At 44.7% G+C, this 22,032-nt stretch overlaps 1 protein-coding gene and 1 long non-coding RNA gene across 3 annotated transcripts in view; both read right to left on the bottom strand.

The window, feature by feature from the left end:
• The window catches only part of LOC117065489, a 41,205-nt gene extending 23,802 nt beyond the window's left edge, over nt 1-17,403 (bottom strand). Inside the window, exon 1 of the long non-coding RNA XR_004429943.1 lies at nt 17,312-17,403. This is a non-coding gene — a long non-coding RNA (uncharacterized LOC117065489). The remainder of the gene's footprint in view (nt 1-17,311) is intronic.
• Nucleotides 1-22,032, bottom strand: part of SLIT3 (slit guidance ligand 3) — a 645,016-nt gene that overhangs the window by 486,015 nt on the left and 136,969 nt on the right. The window lies entirely within an intron of this gene.

The following is a 22,032-nucleotide window of genomic DNA, read 5'->3' as shown; positions in this document are numbered from 1 at the left end:
ATGGTAAAATCTCCATGGTGTAGACGAGACAAGGGGATACCACTTTTATTTTACGGATGGGAAAAATGAGGGCCATTATGGTATCTCTGCTTCTTCCCACTGTCTCATGACACTCACCTCGCCCAGCTCTGTGCCGTTTATTTTCCAATCTTTGAAGGTCACACTCATTCCTGTCTCAGGGTCCTTGTACATGTTCTTCCCTAGGATTAGAATGCTCCTTCCCTCCCATGTTTACCTTGCTGAGTTCCACTCCTGATCTCCGTCCCCAGGTCCCTTTGTTGGAGCCATCTTTCCTCACTACTTTCATGGCCCCTGCTTTACGTTCCCGTAGTCTCTGTACTTTTCCTTTCGGAAATGTTTCACTGCTTCTAATTACTTATTTGGGTTATTGCTTCATTAACATCCAGCTCTCCCATCTGAGTATAAACTCTTAAAGGCATGGAACATGCTTGTCATGCTCACCATTTCATCCCAAGTGTCTAGCACAGGGTCTAGATGCTCTCAATAAATGTTTGACAAATAAGTGAATGATGGAAAGTGTGTTTAGAATGACACTGAAATAAAAAGTGGCCCTAACATGAGAATCCTCAGGAAGGGTCTGGTCTCTTCGGGAAGCCATGTCCACCACCCAAGGCTCTGGGCCACTGAACTCAGTCCAGGCCTTCTGGCTGACTTCCATGGCAGGAGAATGCATAATGGCCAAGACCTCAAAACCCAAGACCCACAAGACACAAAGTCCTGCGATCTGGGCAGAAAAAGATGGGCTTTGTCCCAAGCCCTACCCTGCAACAGCAGAGGCAGCTATGAATTGAGAAAAGAAACAGCAAGACGTAAAATGTGGCCTGCCTGGGACAATGCAAGCTCCTTCCCTCCCTCCTTCCTTAATCTGCTAGGGAGCACCTTTTACATCCAGCCTGATTATGTTTAACCATGGGCTTTTTGTCCTCACCTTATAATTACTGCCGTTTTAAACCAAGTCACAAAATTAATTGCCCCTTAATGAAGGAGGGTAGCAATTAAGGGCAGTGAACCTTGTGAGGAAGGAGAAACACATGTTTGTTAGAGGTGCATCATCAGGAGCCCGACTTTGGAGGCATCGTCATTATGGTTGTAATTATTTTCCAAGGCTGCGTGACACCTCCTTAGACCTGACCAGAATTGCTCGGCTCTGGAGAAACCCATTGTTTCTTCAGAGTTAATTAGAGTCCAATTTGGAGCTTCCTGTCTCCTGGACTAGAGAGGAAACACAATTTATTATTGCCTGATGCCCACTAGGTCTGCTGAGGACAGGGGCCTTTCCGGTAGAGACAGCGCAGGGCATGTCAGTTTCTTCCCAGGTCAATGCTGCTTCTAAGGTATACATGTGCAGATGCTAGAGATGTCCAAAGCTGCAGGCAAACCCCACAGACCTCCACTTAATGAGGCTCTCCATGTAAAAGGAAGCACACCTACGTTATTAGCCTTCTAGTAAATCAGCTACAATTAAGTTCTTTATAGCTAAGGGGCCCAGCCACATTCATTGGGCTCCTTGTCACCCGTTAGCAGGGCTAATGACCTCAGATGGCTAAGAAACAGAGAGGGATGCTCTGTATGGATAAAACTGCATACTCATACATGCAGAGTAATAACCTATTCCTGCCAGCTTCTGGGCTCAAGTCTCAAAGCTGAAGATGATAACATATCAACAACAACAATAACAGCTAACACATACTGGCTAGGCACAGTGGCTCACACCCATAATCCCAGCACTTTGGGAGGCCAAGGTGGACAGACGGCCTGAGGTCAGGAGCTTGAGACCAGCCTGGCCAACATGGTGAAACCCCGTCTCTACTAAAAATACAAAATTTAGCCAGGCGTGGTGGCGCACACACCTTTAGTCCCAGCTACTCGGGAGGCTGAGGCAGGAGAATCACTTGAACCCAGGAGGTGGAGGTTGCAGTAAGCTGAGATTGCACCACTCCACTCCAGCCTGGGCAACAGAGCAAGACTCTGTCTCAAAAAAACAAAAAAAATAATAGCTAACACATACTGAGATCCTATCACATGCCAGGCACTTTTGATTCTTACAAGAACCTCATGAGGAATGTATTATTAATATCACTCCATTTTACAGTACTGAGAAGAAACTGAGGCACAGATAGGTTGAGTCACTTCTCTAAGGACATGCAATTAATAAGTGGCAAAACAAGAACACTAACCCGGTAGCCAGGCTGCAAGGTATTTGTTCTTAACCACAAAACATATTCCCCCTTAAGCATAGGCCGGTGATGTTGCAAAATAAAACATTACTCAGTGTTTGGCCCATGGTCCCGTTAACTAACGGCGGTTTTTTCTTTCAAACAAGGGAATCTGCTGCCCTGACGGAGCCTGATGCCTCCAGGGATTCCATCAGCTGCAGGGCTTTCATCACTTCATTTCCCCTGGTTCTGGTTTGATGACAATGACTTGAAGTTCAAGGCCCTTCACAAGCCAGCTAGCTGGCTCTAGCCATCCCTTCTGACCTCCACACCCCCTTCTCTGTTATCCATCTGCTCAGATCACCTGGCTCCTCCTGCCTCCACTGCCACCTGCACACCTCTCATCCACCAGGGTGCTCTCCCTGCTTGTCTAAGCTCTTCCAAACCCAAGTGACACACCCCCAGAGTTGACACCTGTGCCAAACACCCAGCTCACAGGGCCCCCCTTCTTCCTTCAAATCTATATAATCCTGAGGGCTTTTAGGCCTCATCTGGCACATATATTTGCCTAGCTGATATTTACAAGAACGTTTTTTAAATGCATGGTACCAACCAATTATCTTTTTATGCAGCAGAATCCTGAAGCTGCCACTTACTAGCTGTGTGAATGTGGACAAGCTGCTTAGCTTCTTTGTGCCTTAAGTTTCCTCGTCTGTAGAATGGAGACAATGACTGTGCCTATCTCATAGTGTGGTCTGCAGTTAACACAAGAAAACTACTTAGCCTAGTGTCTGGCTCACAGTAAGTGCTCGCTAAATGCCAATTGTTATTATCTGTCATATTGGATTGACAGCTCCTTGAAGATGCAACCATATCTGATACTCCTACGCAGCCTCTACAGTGGGCCCAGCACAGGGTAACTTCTGAGGCTAGATACATCTTTGGGTAGACACGCCTTTCACCAAATTTGTTCCCGCCACACATCAGAAAAAATGTCAGAGGGTCTGGCACATAGTAGGACTTTGACAAACACATAAATCAATATTTTAAATGTTTTAAAAATATTTTGAGATGGAGTCTCACTCTCTTGCCCAGGCTGGAGTGCAGTGGCGCGGTATCAGCTCACTACAACCTCCACCTCCCGGGTTCAAGCAACTCTCCTGCCTCAGCCTCCCGAGCAGCTGTGACTACAGGCACATGCCACCATGCCCGGCTAATTTTTAATACAGACAGCATTTCACCGTGTTAGCCAGGATGGTCTCCATCTCCTGATCTCGTGATCCGCCCGTCTGTGCCTCCCAAAGTGCTGGGATTACAGGCATGAGCCACTGTGCCTGGCCATAAATCAATGCTTGATGGTACTTTGTACATTACAGCACTATCCACAAGGTTAGGTGGTTTTATCATTAGTATTGACATGCAAGTATTTATCTTTCTCTGGGCTGATCTGAGAGTTCTTGGCCCTCTGCCCCTTTCTCTCTAATCCAACTGAAGAGGGCCAGGATGAGAGTATGGAGATACCAGGGGCCTCCTGCTTTTCAGTAGAGGGTGTCTGGTGCAGCCTGCGCCAGCTATCAAGTATCCCTGGGCCCTAACTGTCTAAGAAGTAAAACCCTGCTGGTGTTGACTCTCTCACCATTCCACCTACTGCCATGAAAACAGAGCTCTGTGCCTTTCCCTTTTCCTCCGTCTTCTCTCTTCCCCTTCCTTGGTTGGCGCCCTGTACGCCTGAAGCCAAAAGGAAACCCCCTTTCCTTCTTAGAGAAAGATTCCAAGCAGATACGTTCCTGTCCATTTTTGCAGGTCAGGGAAAGAAGAGGTGTGGGTTAGCAGCTTTGGAAGTCAGCCATCGTATCTCCATGTACCAGGTTCCAATCGAAGGTCCTCCCTTCCATGCAGCTCCAAGCCCTTCCAGAGTAATCCAGGCCTCAGTCACTATTGCTGCTTATGTTCAGGGTCAGAATTTTTCATGTTTGTTTTGATGCCCCTGGAAAACCTCAATGGGTTTTGAAAAATGTAGATGGTCCCAGCAGCCAATGCTGGGCCCATATTTAGCCAATTTAACTTTGCAAAATGCTCCAACTATGCACATGCTTGGGCTGCTGCTCAGAGCTCTTTTTAAAAGGCCGAAGAGGAAATAAAAATGAATGATGATGACAAAATGTCCACACGGGTAGAAAAACAGAATAGCCTGAAAGCTCCAGGGCAGGAACTGACACAATCTAATTAACTATTTGGAATAAACATGTTTGGTGCTGCTAGCAGAGCTGTTTGTTTGCCTTCACAAAATCATGCTTTTAATAAGTCTGAGATTAAACCTTCTAGAGAGTAATTAAATGCAACACCTTGACTTGAAATGTTAGGAATGGCCAAGCAGGCATAATATTTTCTTTGCACATTGTTCTGTGGCTGTCATCTCACATAAATAATCCCTGACCTTGGTTATGTGTTGTATAAAAATTGTTACTAATTGTGATTTGGCATTGGTGCTCAATATAAAAAGTATATTCCTTAAATAATGTAATAAATGTTTAACAAGGAAATGGAGTGGATAAAATTTAAACAGTAGTGGAGCTGACACATTTAATTATATCCTAGAAGTCATAAACTGTTCTCCAAGACAAATCAGTGATGTTTGTGACAGCGTCACTTAAAAAAAAAAATCACAATACCTGCCATTTATTGGAAAACCTTATCCCAGACGTTGTGCTCAATGTACATCTACTATTCACAGAAGTCCTTTAAAGCAGTATGGTTATTCCCATTTTATCGAGGAGAAAACAGAGACAGAAAGCCTGCATGACCCGCCAAAAGCTACAGAGCTATTAAGTGGAGGAAAGTGAGATTTGAAAGTCAGATCTCCTTAACTCTAAAGTCCATGGCCACAAGCTAGTCCGATCTCCTAAAACAGAAGAAACAGCCTAGGAAATTCTAATCACACACTAATTGCATGACAAATTAAGAGGAAATGACACTAACAGATTCTATTTGATTGCTTATAAAAAGGCATTTTGTAGTCAATGATCGTTCGGGGGTAAACTTATTGTAAACCTTCTTGTTAGAAAAGAAGATACAGCCTAAACTTATGAGAGAACACAACATGAGCTTTTTTTTTTTTTTTTTTAATCTTGTGGTAATTCTCCTTGATTAATTAATTCCAGCTCTAAAATTCTGTTCCAGGATCTGCACTACATTCTGGCTCTTCACCTCTGAGGGCTCTGCAATGATTGCCTTTTGACTTTACAAACCCATTAGTAAGAGACCCAGACTCCAGAGACCCCTGGCGCACCCTCTAGTGGTTATCAGCACAAATCCATAGAACCAAAGAAACCGGGAGGGGAAAGAGGACCACCGTTTAACTACTTTTGTGAACACTGGTGAAAGTGAAGAGGAGGCAACTGATGTTCCACAACTTGAAAGATCAAGGGTATGAATAATGTAAAATGGTTTTTAAAATCTGGTTACACAATAGTGTCCCAAACTAGGACAATCTTAGGGCACACACTCATGACCGAATTCCAACAGATTCTTCTCTCCTGAGTCAGGTGAGATGGTCAATGTTATCTGGTCCTTACTTCAGCAGAATCGAAGCTGTAGACACAGCGGATGTGATGGCATGAGATGGCTGCAGCATGCTAGATGAGACCCCCTACTTTTGTTGACTTCCCTCCATGCCAGGAAATATGTCAAGTGCTACTACTGCGTATCTCCTTTAATTCTCATTTGATCATTCCTGTTTTACAGATGAAGACATCGAGGTTCTGGCAGATAAAATAACTTGTCCAGCATCACACGGCCAGTGTGTGGGATTTCAACCCCGGACGTTAGATGCCAAAACCAGGCTCTTTACACCATTACATTTTGATGTGCAATTGGATATTATAAATATGCCTTATATGAGCAACAAATCAACAAACAATTAGTTTCTGTTTTATGAAGACCTCTGCAAATTAGCAAGGATTTTTCTGAATCTGCTCTCTGCTCCAACCCCTAATATCCTGTTGTAGTCAAGATCTCTAAGTTAATTACTACACCAGGCACTTCATGGCAGAGATAAACATCACAGATGCCTTGTGTGCCTGCCATCATGATCTGGTCCAGGCCAGGTCCAAACTGGCTACTAATGAGGTTAAATATAAAATAAGATAAGGATAAAGCTGTGAGGCTGTGCAGGTTCTCTGAGACATGCAGAACACTTGGGCCTAAACAAAGGTCTAAATAAGGAAATAAAAATGGTCTCTGTCCCAGACTAGGATCGAGGAACAATTCCCCATTCTACTTCACACACACACACACACACACACACACACACACACACACCCTTACCTCATATAGGGATGTACAGACTTTGAATGGAGTAATGGAGCAGTAATGTCTGTTTTAATGGCTCTGGCCCCTCTTTGCCTTTTGGAGGCACCAGGATGAAGGAGGTGAAAGGCTGACTTCAGAGTCAGGTAAACTGCCTCCTGCTGTGTGTCAATACTAAAACATTGTGACCCTGAACAAGACCTTGAACAAGAGTTCACATCTGCATAAGAGAGGTCTTATCTACTGGTCTCCAAAGGATCTGGGGATATGGAGCAGGATCCAGCCTTCACTCTGTAAATTACTCATCATCTTTAAAAACCCACCCTTACATGTAGCTTGGGAATCAGTAATTTGATCTCATGCGGGAGATACTGGAAACAGCTGGTAAAATTAATTCTCCAGTAATTTGAAGAGATCAAAACTCAAACCTTTTCCGACTCTATGAAAGGGGGTCCTAAGCTCTCTGCAGCTGGACTTCCAAGTAAGAAGGATCTAGTAGGGAGGAAAAAAAAATTCCAAAAATACAACTTGGGACTTGGGATCCAGGTGGCAGTTCAGGAATCAGGGCTGGAACACAGAAGAGAAGTGTAAGGGACACCAGGATCGATGTTTGAAACAGAAGCAGTGACCACCCCCTGCTTCCCACTGAGCAAGCGATTCCTTGCCTTGCCTTGGCCATCTCTCTCTCAGCACAGCAGGTGGCCATTTCATTAAATGCATCATTTGCAGCCCATTGCTGCCTGGGAGTGTATTTCCCTCCACCCTGAGTGGTCCTGCTTCCCCTTTTATTGGGATCAAACCTCCTGCCCTCATTTCTGAGACTTCTCTGGGCTCCATCCATAGTACCACTGGGACTGTGTTCTAATCGCCTCACTGAAAGCAGAGCACTCCAAAGAGCTAACTCACTTTAAAAGCCAGCCTGGAATAACAGCTTTGGCAGGAAGAAAAATCAATGCTGGGACAACCCTCCTGTCAGGGACCCAAATGAGCTTCCTTGAGAATACAGAAGAAAGAATTTGAGCACTTTGTCAGCCCTGGGAGAAGAGGTGCTGGCTGCCTGTTCACTTGGCATCAGTGTCATCTTTCTTGGAAACTTTATTTAGTGAGATGACTGGGCCATTTGCTACTAACTTCCCAGGCTCATGATCAGAGCAAGCCAGAGAGCCCAGAGCTGTAAAGTACTAGGGTCGGCTCCTTTCAGCCTCTGAAAGGCCCGCCTTCCTCACTAAGTAAGTGAGCACATCCCTCAGTGGTCAGGAAAAGATAAAGAAGCAGAAGGACAAAGCGGTGAAGGCCACGGAGATGCCAAATCTGAGTTCAAATCCTGCCCCTGCCTCTTACAAGCTGAGCAACCCTGTTCAATCATTCTGCCTTAGTTTCCCATCTATGAAATGCAGATGATCAGAGCACCTGTCTCAAGGTGTTGTTTGAAAAGCAAACCGAATAAAGCTTGTGCAACACTTAGCACAAAATGAGATCTCCATACTTGCTGTTGACATCATCGTCATCATCATTTTTATTATTATGGCTGAAATGTTAATAGATGAATATTTCCTTGACCAGGCAACACTGGACCCAGAGGGGCCATGTGATTATGGTACAAAGAGCCCCAGGTTTGAAGTCAGGGGGCCTTGGCTCAAATGCTTGCTCTGTAACTTCCAGGAAAACCACAGCACACATAAATTTAAATTGAGCAGATTCAACTATGTGCATTTCTCACAAAGAAGAAAGAAAATCAACAACTGAAATGGTCACCTGCCACATCACTCAGAAAGCAAATACCGGCAGTGAGCATGGAAGGGGAGACTCGAACCTGCGGATCCCTCAGCTCCTGCACATTTCCCGCATGTATGCGTCTCAGCAGGCTGAGTATTAAGAAACTTGACCTCTAAATGTAAGTCCACTGAATGTGGCTGGTAGTCCACTGAAGGAACTAATCTCTTCCAGCTCTTCCGGGGCAAAGTGTCTGGGCACCGCCTTGGGGGGATGACTTGCAGCATTTTGCAGGGTAATTTTGACCACATGTACCTTTCTGGCTTACAGGCAAGTATAGTGGCTGAGAGTCTACTCTAGAGCTGTGTGGGCGTGTCACATGGTGAATGTCAAGATCCTCATCAGAAAAGTGGAAGACAGCAGGTCTGCCCAGTATATCCAGTACCATCAGTGATAGAAAATTTGTCCATGTGTTTTGTAAACAGTACTCAGAAATATAGGGAATAATTATTTCCTTCCCTGACACTGTGAGTGTCCTGGTTTCAGACTCAGAGAGTGAGGGGCTGTAACGACACCTACCCCTGTATGTGACATTCCCAGAGCCTAAGAACAGGCACTCCCACCTGGACCCAAGGAAGCAGCCGAAGGGGGCTTCCCCTAAATTAAGTATAGCCTGGTTTTGCTGTGAGTCATTCTCAGCTCTATGGTCTCCAGAAGGGTGGCACTTTCCCTTTTTCAGGTTAAAAGCATTCTAAAAATACCTTCAGAAGGCTCTGAATGTCCCCACAGTCATCCCTGCTCTGATTTCAATCCAGTTCACATTTCCCATAGTGTGTGTCTGGATAAGACATCACTTTGGCTGATGTGGGCCAAGTTCAGAATGCACAGCAGGATATTGACAAGTTGCCTCAAATCAAGCTATGCTGCCCACCCCTCACTCCATCTGGGCCAATGGGGAGGGCAGGAGGAATTCCCAGCCCCACCCCACCCCCACCCCACACCTGCTGCTTTGACTTAAATTCCCAATATTTGGCAAATGGACAAGTAACGATTTTCTCTCCCTGAACAACCCTTGAAATCCACAACTTCCCTGTGCAATTCTCAGGCTTCACACAGCAATGGAAAGCATATTGGGTAGTTCTCAGGTGCTTCTGCAGAATTTGAATTCGCTTAACAAATATTACAACCTGTAAACTGTGGCAGTGGACTGTATTTTATTTGAGCAGCAAAGTGCTATTGCAAAACCCAAGTTTGCTGTCGTATTGTCTCTACAAACAGACTGTCAGACAATACTCAGATCCTTGGCTTTTCTTAAACATGCAGGCCTGCGTTTTCTCTTTGGCTCCAGGACAGGCTGAACATCAGGCACAGACTGCTTGTAGTCTGCCTGAAGGGCTTGTCCTAAATCAGCACAAGAAGTTAATTATCTCTTGGGCAGAGGGGATCTTGGGATTTCTGCCTTGCAGGCCGGGACTCTCCAACATGAATGCTGCTTTGACTCTGATTCTAACCCTTTCCTTTAGCTCAATTTTTGCCTTCAGTGCCCAGTCTCTCCTTGAACTCTAGTTCTGGTTATTGGCTGCAGATGTCTTCCTTCAGCCAGACTCCATCAAGGTGAACTACTTGGCCACTTAGTTCAAGTTCATTCATGGGGTCCTACTCTGAACCCCACCCACCCAGCTGTAACCTTGACGGGCTCCTCTGCTGCTGCCAGCCTTTTAAGAGCTCTGGGTAACACAGACTCTTAATGTTTCCATCATTTTGTTCTGCTTCTATTACTTCTAATTGTACTTCCCTATGCTGCTGGCTCCTTGGCCATACCCCGTACTTCCTGAGTTCTGCCTGCTGCCATCCTATAGGTGGGCATGACTCTCTGCCCCTTCTGCCTAGTCCTAGGGCTCTAGGTCCAGCTCCTGCCTGGCAGACACATCTCATCACTGAGAACAAGGCCATGCTCAGGTGTTCCCCGAGAGAGGGACTGTTGCGTTAACAGTATAGGCTCTGGGTCAAACCCCAGCCCCAGAGCTCCATTGGCTGTGCAAACTTGAACATGTTCCTCAATCACCTTATTCCTCATTAATAAAGTCAAGATAGCTTCATGGAATTATTGAGGGAATTAAATTTGTGATGAATGTAAATTTGTAATGAATATAAAGGCTAGCACAATGCTTGGTACTTCTTAAGTGCACTATAAATGTTAGTTATTGTGTGGTGTGGACATTCAGGAATTCTAAAACTTATTTTGGAATATGTAGTGGCCGGGCGCGGTGGCTCAAGCCTTAATCCCAGCACTTTGGGAGGCCGAGACGGGCGGATCACGAGGTCAGGAGATCGAGACCATCCTGGCTAATATGGTGAAACCCCGTTCTCTACTAAAAAAAAAAAAAAAAAATACAAAAAAAGCTAGCCAGGCGAGGTGGCTGGCACCTGTAGTCCCAGCTGCTCGGGAGTCTGAGGCAGGAGAATGGCGTAAACCCGGGAGGCGGAGCTTGCAGTGAGCTGAGATCCGGCCACTGCACTCCAGCCCGGGCGACAGAGCGAGACTCCGTCTCAAAAAAAAAAAAAAAAAAAAAAAGAAAATAAGCATCATCAGCAGAACTTTCTTCTTGAATGTTATAAGCTCATTGAGGCTTTTCCAAATTAACCTTCAAAGCAATCTCAGACCAACCCATCTTTGGACTATATCTCATGGTAAAAAGAATGCTTTCCTCAGGAACATTAACAGAAGGAATCATCTAAAAGTCAGCTCTAAGAATCAAATAGGATGACAAAGTTGAAGACAGTCATTTTGTCTTACCACCTTCACCAAGACCTGGTTAAAGTAATGACAATGTGCACAAGAAGTTGCAGTTTTTGGTAACCTCGCATCAGCAGCTAGTGTTTGAGCCAATCAACCCTGTGTCCATGAGTCAGATAAGGGCCAATTTGCCAAGCAAATCCACATATTTTCCTCAACAGAAGGACAATACACTGAAGTCTTCCCTATCAACAGTCAGCTTTTGGAGGCTGCATTCCTACTCGGACAAAGCAAGACTGTTCCAACCACTGTCAACACCTCGGTGTCTGCAGCTGATAGTGATCCAAGCCTTTCTCCTGGCCTAAGTCACGTTTACATAATTCAACATCATGCACAATTTGGATCTGAAATTAATTTATTGAAAACCCCACTGCCCCACAAGCTGCTAAAGGTATAAACGTTTTGTCCTAGGTAAAAATCAAAGCACTTGGAGCAAAAGATCCCCAAATACAAAGAGATCTCAATTCTAACGTAGATACAGGGCTGGGACCGGGAGAAGGTAGACAGAAAATATGAGCCTGAGTCTTTGCTCACTGCAGTGAGTCTATACTTCTGGATAACTTGGGGAACTTGGCTCTTTGGAGAAAACCCAAGGCAGAACTCTGAGGCCTTTCCTTTCCTTTGAAGTAACGGTTTGCAGGGGACATGGATCTGACTAAGGCATAGCCCTCCAATTCTCCAAGTCACAAATGTAAATTGGCTTTATCTTTTCTAAAGGGACAGAAGTGGCCACAGATAGGAAGAGAAGTTGCCTGTGCACCCTGGTTAGAAGGGCCACCACTACTCCTTCTCTTCAACGTATGAACTGCTCAACCTCGCCTACAGCAGCACATCCCACAAGCTGCCTCTTCAGGACACCAGTCAAGAGAGCAGTGCTCCATAACAAAATGGATCCACGCTGGGTTGAAGTTGAAAAACACTGAAGATTTACAATGTACATCAGCACATTAAAGGTTCTTCAAAGATTCCACAGTAAGTTATTTTACTTATTTTAACCTAGTATTTCTCAAATGTGTTTGAAATGTGATCATGAAAACGTATTAATTTCTGACCCCATAGAAGCCTCAGGAAACATTCTGGGGAATGTCAGGCTCACTACTATAAGATACTCAAGTCATTCTCCTAACTGGTAAGAGAAAACCAACAACTTGCATCCTATCTCATTCCCTTCTGCCAAAGAGTGAAAAATCAATACAGTGGGGTAAAGGGAAGCCTCTGAAAATACTTTTTCCTCTAAGATAGATGCCTCCCAGAAAGCCACAGTATACATGCACACGTGCACAGGGCCAAGTAACATCCTCTTTAATGGCCTTTATGACCCTAATGAAGCATTCCCTGATTGATCTCTCACCCCCAATGGCTAATCTGACAAGTGAACTCTCAGCCTGTCAATAGTCCTCCTGTTCCAGAAGGCTGGTCCTAGGATCTGCAGGAGAAGTATTCCCTGGCTGTGGAGATGGGAAGGCACATCTATGCTCATTTCCTGCCCTGTCTGGGCTGTTTTCTCCCCTTGATGGAGAGCATCTTCTACCTCATTACTGATGGGCACCAGGCAGTATCATTAAAAATACTCACTAAGAGATTGAAAGGTAATCATACATGAGCAAACGATGATGCAAACCACCAGGTGGCTCAAGTCTGCTCTGTCAGAACCATTGAGGTACCTGATGATATACATAAAAAGCTATCCTAGAGGACTTCCACTTCTGGAAGGATGGTATAGATGGGCTTTTGCTTATTCATCACACTGAGTTGAATTTAAAGCCCTGAGCATTATACAAAACAAACACCAGAAAACTCTCAAAGGCAGGAGAGCAGAAGGCAGGCTGGCAAGGGACTTGGGACCTGAGGAATGACACAGATGGTAGTGAGTTCTCTGGGTTTTCCTTTTGCTTCATATGTCTCCAACCTGGCAGCTTAGTAAACAGAAAAACTGAACACAATAATCACTTGACTCTAATGAGATACCACACACAAAAATAAAATCTGCACCCCCAACCTCCACCAGCACTGGCTGAATAGGGAGCCTAGACAAAGTACCCCAAGCCCCTGCTGGGGTAGTATCAGAGAAGGCTAAGTAGGGAGCTGGGACTTTGAACTTTGCTGAGGAGTGATGAAGTCCCTCCAAACAATGTCAGCAGAAATCCCTCAATACAATGTCAGCAGAGACTGTGAGGAGTGGCTGGCCTTCCATGCCCACTTGGCAACAGATAAAAGGTGCCCCTCCCCTGTGACATAATCGTGGGAGTGACGTCAGAGGAGTTCTATGGAAAGTCAGTACTTTCACCAGCACGCAGCAGTAAAGAGGCCACTCCTGCCCCTTCTGCCCTGAGGTGTTGGGAGGCCATGTGGGAAATAGTAATAAGGCATGCTTGCCCTCCCAGCCAGGTGGTATCAACAGACACCCAGTGAAGAGCTGAAATTCCCACACCTACTCAGCAGTAACAAAGATCCCCTCTCCCCAAGGTATCAGTGGAGGCCAAGTAGAGAATTTGGATTTCCACCCCTATCTGGCAATAACAATGCAATGCCTCCCTTCCCATGTCAGAGCAGTATCAAAAGCCAGCTAAAATAGAAGATTTAATAAGATCCAGAGTCTCATAACATAATACTCAAAATGTCCAGTTCCAATAGAAAACCACTCATCGTGCTGTGAATAAGAAAAAATCAACTTGGATGAGAAATGACAATCAAAAGATGCCACCACTAATTTGGATTTTAAAACACCCATGTTACAAATGTTTTTATGAACGATAAGGAACATGTTTGATACAAATGAAATACTAGAATGTTTCAGCAAAAAAAACAAAGAAAAAAGAACGAAATGAAAATTTCAGGAAAAAATAGCCAAAATAAAACATTCAATGAATGGGTTTGTTCCACAGTAAAACTGAGTGTAGAACAATAAAAATTACTCAACCTGAATAACAGAGATAAAACAGAATTAAAACAAAAAATGAACAGAGCCCCAGGGATCGAACACCTGTATAATCAGATATCAAGAAGAAGAGGGAGAGAAAGGATGAGGCTTAAAAAATACATGAAGAAATAATGGTTGAGACATTTCTAAATTTGGAAAAAGAAACCTACAGATTAAACAAGGTAAGAAGATCCCAAATTGGATAAATCCAGAGAAATCTATGCCAAGACACATCATAGAAAAATTTCTGGAAAAAACAAAATCTTGAAACCAGCAAGAGAGAAACGATACTTGACTGACTTACCTACTGGGGAAAAAGAATTCCAATGACTGCATATTTCTCATCAGAAACCATGAAGTCCAGAAGGAAGTGACACAATTTCTTTCCAAGGGCTGAAAGAAAAGATCTGTCAACCCAGAATTCTATATCCAGCCAAAAATATCCTTTGGAATGAAGGGAAAATCAAGAAATTCTCAGATGAAAGGAAACTAAGAAAATTTGTCACTAGCAGATGGCCCCTAAAAGAAGGCTAAAAAAAAAAAATCCTCTAAACAAAAAGAAATGACTATTAGAATATTCAGAAAAAGGAAGAACAATGGAAAGAGCAAAAATATGGGAAAATATATTTCCTTCTTAAATTTCCTAAATTATGTTTGGTGATTAAAGCAAAAATTGTAACACTATCTGGTGTCGTTTTTCAATTTATGTAGAAATATTTAAGACAACTGTATTGTAATAGGGGAGGGTAAAGGAACATAAAGGGAAGTGAGGTTTCTACACTTCAGTTTAACTAGTAAATTGTCAACACCAGTAGAATGTGGTAAGTTATGCATATGTAATACCTAGAGACACTACTAAAAATGCTATACAAAAAGAGAATCAAAAACCTATAAATAAATCAAAATGGAATTCTAAAAAATGTTCTTGTAACCCACAAGAAAACAAGGAAACTAAAAACAGAACAAACAGAAAACAAAAAATAAAATGGCAAACTTAGCATTCCAATAATTACATTAAATGTAAATGGCCTAAATATACCAATTAAAAAACAGAGACTGAGGCTGGGTGTGGTGGCTCATGCCTGTAATCCCAGCGCTTTGGGAGGCCAAAGTAGGTAGATCACCTGAGGTCGAGAGTTCAAAACCAGCCTGACCAATATGGAGAAATCTTGTCTCTACTAATAATACAAAAATTAGCTGGGCATGGTGGCACATGCCTGTAATCCCAACTACTCAGGAGGCTGAGGCAAGAGAATGGTTTCAACCTGGGAGGTAGAGGTTGCAGTGAGCTGAGAGTGCCATTGCACTCCAGCTTGGGCAACAAGAGCGAAACTCCATCTCAAAAAAACAAAACAAAACAAAACAACAACAACAACAACAAAACAGAGACTGGTAGAGTTTTTAGAAAAGCATGACCCAGGCCAGGCACGGTGGCTCATGCCTGTAATCCCAGAACTTTGGGAGGCTGAGGTGGGCGGATCATGAGGTCAGCAGATCGAGATCATCCTGGCTAACACGGTGAAAGCCTGTCTCTACTAAAAATATAAAAATATTAGCCACGCGTGGTGGCAGGCGCCTGTAGGCCTAGCTACTCGGGAGGCTGAGGCAGAAGAATGGCATGAACCTAGGAGGCGGAGCTTGCAGTGAGCCCAGATCACACCACTGCACTCTAGCCTGGGTGACAGAGCAAGACTCTGTCTCAAAAAAAACAAAAACAAAAACAAAAAGCATGACCCAACTATATGCTAATGTGATATAAGCAAAAGTGCTACATGGCTACTTCCCTTAAAATGCAACCAGCACATACTCTTTCCCATTTTTTTGTTTTTCCTTCATTCTGCCTCTTAGAAAATGTATATAATGGTTGCCATTCCAACTTAGACTACTGGGATAAGGCCACAACATAGGGATAATAGAACAAAAAGCTAATCAACCTGGGCCTCTGAGCACTTGGTAGAGCAGAACTACTATACCAACTATAGATTTCCTAATTGTAGATTCATAGAGAAAAATAAATCTCTACTTTGTTTAAGCCATTACTAAGGGGTTTTATGTTCCTTTAGTTGAACTTAATCCTCACTGATCCCAAAGAGTTGTACTTACTGAAGGCTATTACATGTCTATCACGGTGCCATGCCATTCAGAGAGATTATTTTAATGGTCTAAGGAACAAGACACTACTATTATCTTCCTTTTATAATGAGAAAATTACTGCTCAGAGAAGTTAAGTGACTTGCCCAAGGTCACACATCTCATCTGCCTAGTGTGAACCTGACTTGTCTAACTTTAAGGTCTAGGCTATTAACTTTACATTGTAAATGAAATCCAGTGAAATACCTAAGAAAAAAGAGACTTGTCCGTTCCTCTTAGCCTGGGTGAAAGGCTTCCTTTCACAGTCACATGGGGCCATGATGAGTTCAGAAAAATCTTTAATTCATCAAGCATTTCTAAAGAGTTAGCCAAGATTCTTTTTGAATTTATCATCCTTTTGGACATAATTAAGCAATTAATCAATCAGTCCCCTCATTCACTCAACAAACATTTATAAAAGCCTCATGGTGCCAGGACTTGAGATAAGCTAGAGGAATGAATTAAGTGATACAACCCTAACCCTCCCAGCATCCCCAGTGTGAGCTGGGCACTGAGCTCATTTACTTTCAAAGTTGATTTTTTCCACATTTCATTGCTCAGCTCCAAGCCAAAGATGTCAAACAAGCAAACCACGTGAAGCCCATTCTCCCAGAAGCCCCATTGTTCCATCCACCTACGCTTTGAGGGATCCAGGTCAGCATTTCCCTTTTAGCTCTCTAACATGGCAATGGGAGACTTTGATGTCTCACCTTGCAGAGAAACGAAAAAAGGGCAGAAAGACTTCAGAGATGGTGGCCAAAAAAGCTTTGAGATGATGCGAATCCCCAGCGGCATGGCTTGGTCTTTCCTCTATGTTGTTCCTTGGAATGAAAAGCGGATTTTTCTAGCTTCTCTCTCACTCCTACATACGTCCCCACCCAGCTCTCAGCTCCTGGCAGTGCCAGCACTCACATCTAGGGATAACAGTTAAAATTGCCTCCTCCTTCTCTGACAATGAAATACGGCATACCATTTGGCATCCCGGCGATGCCCCAGTCTCCTGACCCCTGGCAGGGTCCCAGCGGATTTGTGGTCAGCCGCTAATCAGAGCCCTGGCCATAGCCATTTCCCATGACATAGCTGGAATTCTCCCACTGCCTGCCCTCTCAGCTTCAGTTACTCGGCCACGCTGAAACTATTTGCTCCCCTCCCACCCTGTCCATCACTGCCCCTTCCTTGGGCCGAGGCTCTGTACCCGCCTGCTGGCTAGACTCCTGAGGCCCTCCATAGGGGAGCTGCAAATCTCTCTTCACTTTTATTACTGACCCGCATCGTGCCGCCTCCACTCCTTCAGCCTGAAGGCCTCTTTAAAGTACCATCCTCTTGAGCAATGATAAACCTCGGTGCCAGAGATGTTTAAAGAGAAACAGTCACTCCCGGCTGACTATATTGATATCAGAAGGGAGGCCAAGCATGTGGTTTCAAAGCTGTGGTCATAAAACAGTCTTTTTTTTTTGTCATGTATGTTTAACCTGCCTATCAACTAGAAAAATAATCTCCCTGCCCTTTTGTAGGGCCCCTTCTTAGTGTAACCTGGGAACGGGGAAGAGACAGGCCAGGTACTGTCTACTGTGGCAGCTGAGGATGTGGCCTCAGGAGCCATGCTGTCTGGATTATAGCCCAGCTCTGCAGACTTTCTAGCTGGGTGACCCTGGGCGAGTCACAGACCATCTCTGGGCTTCAGGCCCCTTCTCTGTACAAGGAAGAAAACAGAGGCACTACCACCTAGCCTTGCTATGAGAATTAAGTAAGTTCATATTTGTAAAGGGTGCCAACATGTGTCTAGCACATATGAAGTGCTGTATCTGTATTTGGTAAAGAAATACTACGTATATATGGGATATTCAGTTAATTTTCACAACAACTTGTTGATGTTATTCTGCTTTCATTACAGAGGGTGCTACTGGATCCTTGAGAGTTCTAGAAACTTCCCTGTGGTCAGTCAGTAAGCCACAGAGATGGGATTTGAATTTGGGTTGTACTTCTCAATATGACAGCCATCCTCAAAGTGGGGTCCAAGACCTGCTGGGATCTTGGTATATGTGCAAATTATCCAGCCCCATGCAGAACCACCGACTCAGAAACTGTGGGGTAGGTTTAGCGATTTGTTTTAACAAGCCCTCCAGGAGACTGGGATGCAGAGAGTTTGAGATGCGCTGTGTACTGCCATGTTCCCCTTACAGCAGGAGGAGAAGTTCCTTTCCTTCCTGTCTCTAGGCTGTCAGTACAAAGTGAACATGAGCCGCTCAGACCTCTCAAACAACACACAGTCATGCAGGTCTTCTGGGTGAAAAGTGCTGTGCCAGATGCCACGGGGACACAAAGAAATGTGAGCTTCTTGCCTGCAGAGCATATTCCCTAATTATCAAAACCAGACAAGCATGTGTGCAAAGTTATCCAACAGCACTGAACACACCAGGAGTCAAAGCATCCGTGTTCAGAGCTTTGGGGTCAGACAGAGCTCACACCATTCCCAGCCCCAGATTCTTATGAGTGGGGCTTTAATGAAGTCAGGTAACCTCACTGGGCCTGGCTCCCCTTACCTTTCCAGGCTGCTGTAAGGATACAATGGAGTTAGGGCAACAACCTTGTATGATGCCTGGCGCATGGTATGAGGCTTAGTTGCTAAATGGCCAGGGTCATCATTAAGATCTGTCAGCCAGGTGATACAGGATTCACTGTCAAATCATAATAGGAAGGCAAGGTAGGAGTGGGGAGATAGCTCTAAGGGAGAAAGACCTGCAGAAAATGGGGAACTTGAGCCAGATTCCAACACAGAGTAAGTATCTCAATAACAGATAGGAGGGAGAAGAAAATGGTTCCACTGATCATTAAAAAAGGGGTCGGGCACGGTGGTTCATGCCTGTAATCCCAGCACTTTGGGAGGCCGAGGCGGGTGAATCATGAGGTCAGGTGTTCGAGACCAGCCTGGCCAACATAGTGAAACCCCACCTCCACTAAAAATACAAAAATTGGCTGGACGTGGTGGTGTGTGCCTGTAATCCAAGCTACTCAGGAGGCTGAGGCAGGAGAATCGCTTGAACCTGCAAGGCGGAGGCTGCAGTGAGCCGAGATCATGCCACTGCACTCCAGCCCAGGCCACAGTGCGAGTAAAAAAAAGGAAACGAAAAGGTATGCCAGGCTAATAGTCAAATTCATCTGATTTACATGACTTTTGCTTTGAACATGCAGACTCCAATGCATGAAGCCTAGGTTGAACCAGGGAATCCAAATTGCACTTAAGATACATGAGTATCTTAATCCCGACACAGGCTTTCTGAGCCAGGCTCTGTTTAATCAACGGGTGTTTGGAACGAGGGCTGTGGACATCACAGTGGCTCCCTTTTCCCTAGTGTCTCTCTAGAGGAACAACCAAAATGCAACTTATATGTGTGGAAAAATGACTGAAAAATGTTTAAGTTCTGATTTATCCTTGAGGCTGGAAACCTCACCAAAGTGATTAGACAGATAGCATGAGCTATCAGCCCAGATAAAATCTGGATATTTTATCATTGCAGAGGGCATATCGGGAAATACTAAGGAAGTCCAGGAACTATCTAGGTTCATTCTACTGGACAATGGAAGGAAGGGTGACGTGATCACTCCTGCGCTCTTCCAATCTTACCACTTTCAGGCTAGTTTCTCTATAAAACTCACCAAGGCAAATTCCTCAAACTTTTGCCCCATTAACTCCTCTGGGCCTGGGCAGAGGTGACGCTTGTGGGCCCCCAGTGAGCACAGCCATTGGGCAGAGGGCAGAGTGCAAAGGGGAGACCATGAAAGACGGGCAGTAGGCCCATCTCCCAGTGAGCTATGATAGACTCCAACCCCACTCTCACCCCAGTGATTTATGTTCTGGAAGGATTTTTGCAAATCAACATGTTTTGGCTGCTCCTTTTCAAAGCCAAGAGAAAGCAACCCAAGACATCTAAACATAACCACACATTCGAAAGTCTGGTCGATTGTTTTAGAATTTCTGTTGCAGGGCCTCTAAGTACCATCCTCGGACTCCCCATCAAGACCAGTCAATACAAGCCAATGGGAGGGAAAATGGGATCTTAAATATTTCCGGCTAATTCAAGTCCCTTGGAGAAAGCTTTCCTTCCCAAGGTCCCACTGTAGCACAACAGGGTGGGAGTCTCAGGACCGCAGCCCCTTTTCCTGAAGCAGCAGCAGAGTCTGTGGTTCCATTTGACTCAACTGTTTTAAGTAAAAATTATCCTTGAGGCTTCAGGGTGCACTTCCACTCTGGGTGGGATGGTGAAGGGAGTGATTTGTCTGCCACATTACTCAGCCCCAAAGTATATATGCACTGGGGTAAACTTGGCTTCTGCACTTTCCCATTCTCTCCGGGCTGTTCTGTCATCTCTGTGAGTCAGCCTCATCCTGGGCCTTCCCCGCCAGACCCTCCGGGCCCTGGCAGTTGTTTGGTTTGGGGCAATGACAGTGCCCTTTCCTGCTGGTATGTGGAGCCATTGTTCTCTAGGTCCATGGCCGCTTTTATCTCCAGCATTCCTACAAGCAGGATTAACAGATCTGGGCCTGTCTCAATGGGTTGCTTTCCACTTCAATTAAACTGCAAGCCAACAACACGCCCTGTTCTCAGGCTTCCCAGGCAGGGCTGCCCTGCTGGGGTGGCATGCCAAAGATGCGGGCAGGCTCACTGTGTGAGCCACAGAAGATTCCCTGCAATGGGCTGTCTGGGCTTCAGCCCCAGCAAGCGGCTTATTGCTGTGCCAAACTGGGGAGCCACACCTAGGTTTCCTCATCTTTCAAACAGTAATGATAATGCATGGTCTCCTGGACTCTAGGGAGGGATAAGGGAGGCAACATATATAGGCAAAACAACTAGCAGAGTGCCTGGCACATAGTAGCTGCTCAGGAAATGCTAGATCCCTTGCCTTTGCTAGGGGAGGGGGTCACTAAAGGCACCTGCCTTGCTACCCAACAGGGATGTTGGAAGAAAATGATGCAATTTATGCAAAAGTATGAGAAACCTCAGAAGGGCTGCACGCATAAGAGAACTTTTATAATCCAGGTGCGTGTGATGAGTCTTAACTTGTGCCTAGGCCAACCTAAAAGAGAGATCCCATTGTATGCAGTCTGCTAACAGAATCAGAAGAGACTTCTATGGCCTTCCTTTCTGCGTATCTGGAAAATGCTTTCAGAAAGCCAGAAGTAGGGGGAGTGACAGCAACAACTTCATCGCCTAATCTGCTAAATATGAAGATGGCTAACATTTATTGAGCACGTACTATGCGTCCTGCACTATTCTAAGTGCATTGCATTTATTGTGATAACATTTCATCCATATGACCCTATTTTATCACGGATTCTTTCATTTGATAGATTCATTCATTCAATATTTCCCCAAATATGCCTGTGGCTCCTTCCCTCACCTTCTTCAAGTCCTTACTCAAGGGTCACCTTCTTGGTAAAGCCTTCTCTGGCTACCTTATCTAAAATTCACCCCACCCTTCCACCCTCAAAGACAACTGCTTTGTGTAAGTTTTCTCCTAAGTATGTATCACTGTCCAACACACCAGTTGCTTTATGTGTTTACCTGGTCTATCAAGTGCACCCCCACTAGAATGGGAGTCCCATTAGAATAGGAGCCCCCTAAGGACAGGCATTTTGCTCTTTCATTCCCAGCTATGTCCCCAGCACCTAGAACGAAATAGTGTCTGAGTGCCTAGCTCTGAGTGAGTGCTCAGCAGATATTTGTCAATGGGATGAAACCTAAGAGGTAGGCACTATTCATATCACCATGCCTATCTTACAGATAAAGAAACAGAAACAGGTTAAATAACTTGCCCAAGGTCACACAGTAAAGATCAAAGCCAGGATTTGACTTCAGAAACCAAGCACTACCTTCTTTCACCTTTCTATCTAAGACTAATGCTACTAATTTGTTCTCCTCCTCCTCATCTTCTGGGGTCACTGCCTTTGTTTTCTAGCCGTCTTTGCTATGGAGACCAATGACTCCC

The sequence above is a fragment of the Trachypithecus francoisi genome, unplaced genomic scaffold (assembly GCF_009764315.1).
Source record: "Trachypithecus francoisi isolate TF-2019V2 unplaced genomic scaffold, Tfra_2.0 Lachesis_group2, whole genome shotgun sequence".
NCBI lineage: Eukaryota > Metazoa > Chordata > Mammalia > Primates > Cercopithecidae > Trachypithecus > Trachypithecus francoisi.
The sequence above is the reverse complement of the archived record's forward strand: the minus strand, read 5'-3'. Positions and strand labels throughout refer to the sequence as shown.